This window comes from Acanthopagrus latus, chromosome 9, assembly GCF_904848185.1.
Source record: "Acanthopagrus latus isolate v.2019 chromosome 9, fAcaLat1.1, whole genome shotgun sequence".
Classification (NCBI taxonomy): domain Eukaryota; kingdom Metazoa; phylum Chordata; class Actinopteri; order Spariformes; family Sparidae; genus Acanthopagrus; species Acanthopagrus latus.
In genome coordinates this window covers 24,074,148-24,080,365 of record NC_051047.1, presented here as the reverse complement: position 1 = coordinate 24,080,365, position 6,218 = coordinate 24,074,148, and the positions used below count along the sequence as shown (strand labels likewise).

At 40.0% G+C, this 6,218-nt stretch overlaps 1 protein-coding gene across 5 annotated transcripts in view; it reads left to right on the top strand.

Moving 5' to 3' along the window:
- The first annotated feature begins 2,778 nt into the window (after positions 1 to 2,778).
- Positions 2,779 to 6,218, top strand: part of hdac4 (histone deacetylase 4) — a 138,178-nt gene continuing 134,738 nt past the window's right edge. The window contains exons 1-2 of one of the 5 annotated variants that reach the window (XM_037109490.1): positions 2,779 to 3,606; positions 3,894 to 4,001. The gene's annotated coding sequence lies outside the window, so the exon portion shown is untranslated. The remainder of the gene's footprint in view (positions 3,607 to 3,893; positions 4,002 to 6,218) is intronic. The other 4 variants (XM_037109489.1, XM_037109491.1, XM_037109495.1 and 1 more) reach the window with 4 other exon arrangements.

Sequence of the window (6,218 nt, the reverse complement as noted above, 5' to 3'; positions counted from 1 at the left end):
TGCAGCACTGAGCAGAATGAGGAAAATAATGCGAATACAGGGAAAAAAATTATATAAATTACTGATATTAGATTAAATCTTTAAGTCACATTTTGATATATCGTATACGTCTCTTCATTGGTGCTCACCACTTGGGATTATGCTCACAATAGCAGAATATTTAGACTTCACAGGAGCATTTCTGTGATATAGATGCATCATGTTCAACCTGACAACAAGGAAATCCAGCGGCAATCTGTATTTACTTTCATTTAGCATCAGATAGTGATCCTGAGCCTGTTTATGAGGCTGTGAGGAAGGTTTGCCTTCATCAAAGTGTTTACCAGCAGATAAAACCCATTAAATGTTGTTTTTTTTTTTACTCAAAATGTTACGACTCTTTCTAAAGTGACCGCGACATGAGAAAAAGGAAAATATTGCTTTATTCATATTTTCATGGAAGCTGTAAACCACTTGGGTACAAATATTGTCTTCAGGTAACTTTTGACCTGGTAGTTAAAATCACATTCACAGAGTCAGTTAAAGACTACAAAAGACACACACACACACACACACACACACACACACACACACACACACACACACACACACAGACACGCACACACACACAGTGCTGATTGATCACCTTTCACCTTTCCACGAGCCCGTACACAACTTTCAAAGATCAGAGTTCAAACAGTTTCTCACACAACCATTTCTACTAACACTTGTACATTCAGAGTGTAAACGTGCTGCAGGTGACAGAACCCTCAGTTACTGCTGATTTTTTTCAGATCTCCAACAAGGTGCATTTAAAAACTTTTTCATCAAAAAATAACATGACAGATAACATGTTCCTCATCACCATATGACAACCAAGACATGATGTGAATGTGAAGACAACTGGAGGGTTAAAGTACGGTAAATGTGTCTTTCATTTGGTTGCCTGCTGCTATAATTTCTGGAGGTAACATCAGATTATACGTCATAGAAAGGGGAAGGAAATCGAATTGACGTGACTAAAACTTCAATACGTTGTCTGTGAACATTTCTATCCGAGTCATAGGTTTGACAAAGAAGGAAAGAGCCTACAAGACTTCACAACGTCATTAAAACGACTCAGTCAAGTATTACACCTCCGGTTGTGTTGTAATTCTGGAGCTTTTCCTTTAAAGCAGAGCATCTGACTTTCATTACAATCAGAAAGTTTACACTGCTTATGAGTTGTTATAAAACACTTTTTTTTTGTAATGACATCAGATTTTAGGGGAAGGCATTCCTCCAGGAGGCAGATTATCATCTTCTTAACCAACAGTGACACCATTAGCAAACATGTTGGGAGGATACAAGTCTCGCTTTTCTCAACTGGAAAATCTCCTCCTGGCATGCCGTACGTCTCTCCACCAAAGTATTAAAACAACTGCTGAATGCGACAGGTTGACACATGTTCTCTGCAGTTGTGGAAAGTCAGTCTTGAAAAGGTTGCCTGGAAATAGAAGAAGGCGAGGCCGACTGAGGCTGGAGCAAATAACAATACTCACAGATGGAGTGCAGTGAACTTTGCAGATTGGATGGTGAAAAAAAAGCTCCTTGAGGACTGTCAGGCTGAGACTGTCGATTTTACTGATTTTATCCTGCAGATTAATTCAAATGCAATGAAAACACGTATTGTCAACCAGATCCATAATAATTGGCACAACAGAACATGATCACACAAGCTCTTTTGACCAAGTTGTGACAGTTCTGATTATCTAACGTGACAGATTTGCATTCGTCTGTGCTAATTATAAGCAGGTGGAGCTCAGCTGGAAAAAGATGATGTCATGTACCTGTGGTCACCAATATTTGAATTTTAAGACATTTGGGGTGGGGTTTGTTTGCTGATGTTGCATTCAATGTCCGTCTTAGAACTCAATCCTCCTCAACAATAACAAACTTTCTATTTGCAGCAGTTGGTTACTTAGTCATACCTGATATAGTATAATATATCCCTTTGATTAGCAAGTTGATCCTCTTAGCACTAATATTGGACTTTATTAGCGATGGAGACTTTACAGCCACAGAGTTCATTGACACTTTGGTTTCTTTAAACCAGGACGGAGACATTTTAGCTGTCAGAAACTCTTGTTAACTATGACTTGTAATTACAACGTGGAGGCTGATGCGAACTTCTTCTCTTGACTTGACTGCTTGTAATTACAGTCTGACTGATGTGACATAAACATGGGCTTTTGCTGCCAGAGAGATATCACCATCAATCAAATCTGATCAAACCACAGACAGACAGTCCCGATAATCAGATTAGCCAAGATTCTGACTGAAAATACTTAACATTTTGAAGACCCCCTGCAGTCAGAAATATGTTTTTCTTCTAGTACCTGTGAGTGAATGTTTGAGCTTCAATATGTAAAATGATGTACATGCTGAGTTTGAGCACCAGAAGGCTGTTTTCTCATTTATTGTTGGAAGTTAACTTTTTCCCTGTGCTCACTGAAAATCTGATATTGAGAGGCGGGACTAAGAGCGAGATTTGTGACATCACAAATCATTTGGAAGTAAGATGTGGAAACGTGAACACATGCACTGAGAATACATTTAACAGCAAAATAGGACTTTTGACTTTTGAAACAAAAACAATTGCAGCTGTTTTAAGGATTTTAATGAAGTAATTCCATATTTTCCCCCCCATATTTTCATGTCAGACACTGATCAGAGAAGTTTTATTTATCCCTTAAAGGAACAGCACACCCAAAAATGAAATTTCAGTCATTATTGGGTGAAGTTTTATAGTCCGCAAAACATTTCTGGAGCTTCACAGCAAAACAGTGCTGCAACATTCTCTTAAATAAAGAAAGCAAGTAGGTGCAGACAGAGGCGGCCATCATACACATGATTATACTTCACGTGCAGGTTGCGCACCTGTGCATGTGCTTGTGTAAATATGTTGGAGTTTTATTATTTTAATACAAACATTATGCATCATACTCCTTGTTACGGCTGTATGTGTTTGTGCAGTTTGTCCCTCCTGTCCTCTCATCCAGGGATTCTGTGCCGTTGTCTTGACTTTTGTGTTTCAGTCTTGGCTGTTTACTTGCCTTTCTGCAAATAAATCCTGTGGATTCAGTTTTTAAAGGTGTTGTTTCGTGGTGATGTTAGAGCGCTGTTCACCCCATAGGGTCGCCTGAGGCTGGGTCATAACATCCCTTTAGAATTTAAGACTCTGTGATAAGATAAGGAGACAGAAAAGGTAGGAGGAGTTCAAAACAAAGTCATAACAGAGCATCAGGTGATAATACATGGGTGGTTAGAAATATAATAATTCCAATGTATAAGATCGGATCCAGTGGATCTCTTCTGGGCTCAGTGTGACCTCACTGACAGACTTCTCTCGCGTCTCCACTCTCACATCTTTTTCCTCCTCGCTGTCAGTCATCCCGTCCCGCAGGCCCCGCCCCCTACGGAAATACAGGAGGTTTGACACGTGATTAAAGACTATGGCGGAGCTGTTGGCTCAGTGATTTCTTTACAGTACCGACGGGTCCTAAAAGCCTTGCCCCCCTGTGGATGCTCCTCGACATTTGGGAGGACAGCCAAGCCACTTGCGCCTCAAAACGGTGCTGAACTCAGGTAGCGTCTCTTTTTTTCTGTCTTTGTCACGTAAAAAAAACGAAAAACAAGACACACACACACACACACACACACACACACACACACACACACACACAGGTCAGACAGTCTGCTCTTCGGGTTGGTGGACAACAGAAAAAAAAAGAAATGTGTATCTGCTGGTGGCTCCGTGCGCTTTTTCCTGCTCGGAGTCAAACGGAGCTGCTGTTAATCTGCCCTGCGTGACTTTTTTTTCTCCTTCCTGAGAGTTCGCGTCGTGTTTTCACAGTGTTTTTTTTTTTTTTTAGGAAGAAGACAGTGGAAGAGTTGCGCAAGAAGAGACAGTGTTGCTCGGAGTGGATTAAAAACTGTCCGTGTTGTGCAACATTGTTCCTCCGCCGCCTCAGCTGCTCGGTGTAGGTTTGACTTTTCACTCTTCGCTGCTCGAAACTGTCTCTGAACTCGTCTGACACACGCTGTCATGTCGGGAAAAAAGCAGCTTTTACGCACTTAAAACTATCACTTTCCAAACTTTCTACTTTCCCTTTGTGTTGTTTTTATGCATTGTTTCGCTGCAGCACAGCGCCATACGTTCACACAACTGTTTCCAAAGGGCTCCCAGATGTTGAGGTCGTGTGTTTACTAGTTTAAAGTACGTCACACGTCCAGGGGAGCTGGTCCTGGTCCAGACTTGTCCTCGACGACACATTAACGTGTGTGTGTGTGTGTGTGTGTGTGTGTGTGTGTGTGGAGGTTTGGAGCCCGGGTTGAACCGCCGCGGTCACAGTTTTGGGTGTAAACTTTGTGTCCTCCTGAAATGTAAACACAAGAGAGCAGCAGCAGGACGAGGCTGGAGCTGGACTGCAGCTCAGGAGCTTCACATTCTCCTCGGTTAACCAAGACTAATGACAGTAAATCTGATTTGTTTTGCACGTCTTATTGTTTTGGGAGGCTTTGAGACATTCAAGTTAAAACAGAGGTCTGAAACTCAAATTATATTGGGGCCATTGCAGCGTTCAAGCGCTAAGAGAAAGAAAATATTCCAGAAACTTTAGTTTTTTACTCTTGTTTTTAAAATTTTTAAGCAATTAAATACATTTGCACTTTTCTTTCTTGACACCTGGCAGCATTTCTGCTCACATTTTCTTTATATTCAACTGTTTTTGACAGTGTTAATGAATGATCCCGGTAGTCGGGCTAACACCCGTTACATTACTCTGCCACCTCCGTTAAACTTCCAGTATTAACGAGTTAGTAATACAAACCCAGAAAAATCGATCTTGTCTGTAACTGAATAAACAATCTGTTCTTGGAGTTACATAAGGTCACCAGAACTCTGTGTGAAGCTAGGCGGGTGGCAGGGTCCGCCACATATAAACAAAGTAAAACAGTATGAAATTGTGTTTGTCCTTCCAGTTTTATTCTGCCACGAGAACAGTTTGTTTCTCCAGGTTTTGTGAGCGTCAGTAAATCAGTCGATGAAGATCTTTCTCCTCTGATTGAAAATGTACTCTCCAAAACTGCGTAATGTGACGTGTGAAACCTTTTTTTTTTTTATTATTTATGCAATTTTGCCTGTGATTTCCATCCAGGCAACAATAAATCAGATCTATTTATATCTGCACACTTGACTTGATTAACGAGCAGACTCCAGTAACTGTTTATAGCACAGCTGCAGGTTTATGAAACGTTTTTTAAATCATCTACGAGAGCAAGAACATTACTTACCATCTGTGTTTTCATCTTCCAGACAAAAGCAAAGTCTATCTATCTATCTATCTATCTATCTATCTATCTATCTATCTATCTATCTATCTATCTATCTATCTATCTACACCACTTATATTTTTGATCCACACCTGGTCTGCTTTGAACTGAAAGCATGTGGGGAAAAACCGTGAACCATGTGGGTAACGGTTTATTTTAAGATCCCTGTCATAAGCCTTATGGGTAATAAGGCCTGTACAAGTCATCATATGATGCTTATTCACATCAGTAACTTTAAATAGGTGTTAATAATGGCCTTTAGTCAGATTCAAGACACTTGTAAGCACCTATCATAAGTTTGTTAACACTTTATAAACTGCTGAAGAACATGAATTAAAGCCTAAAGATCCTATTTGCATAATTATAAAGTCTTGTAATCTTTAAAAAAACATCTGTGGATCCAGCAAATGTTTGTACTTGTCACTGGCTGAAATGATTAATCGATTAGCTGATCTGTGCGATTAATTTTCTTGTGATCGACTCGTTGCAGCTCTAGAATAAAACTTTTACAGAACTGAGACTGCTTTTTTTTTTAAAATAGACTTCAGCTTCTCTGGGTTAATGTGATCCAGATTTGTCAAGTCTAAGTATTGTGGTTTTGGACCTGGTCCCATGTGGGCTGAGTGGGGACTTAATAAAGGTCTTTTTAAATAATTGGATCCATGTTTTGATGTTTTGGTGTGTTGACAGCTGTAAATGTGGGACTTTTTTAAGCTAGACCAGCTCTGTTTTTGTGCGGATGTAGATGAATTAAACTGAGTTTTAAACATTGAGACTTTAACTAAGATGTCTGACACCCTTCTACAACCATAGGTGCTGCAAAATAGATAATCTGTCCCTCAGTGCTGTCATTTAACTTTCCTCTA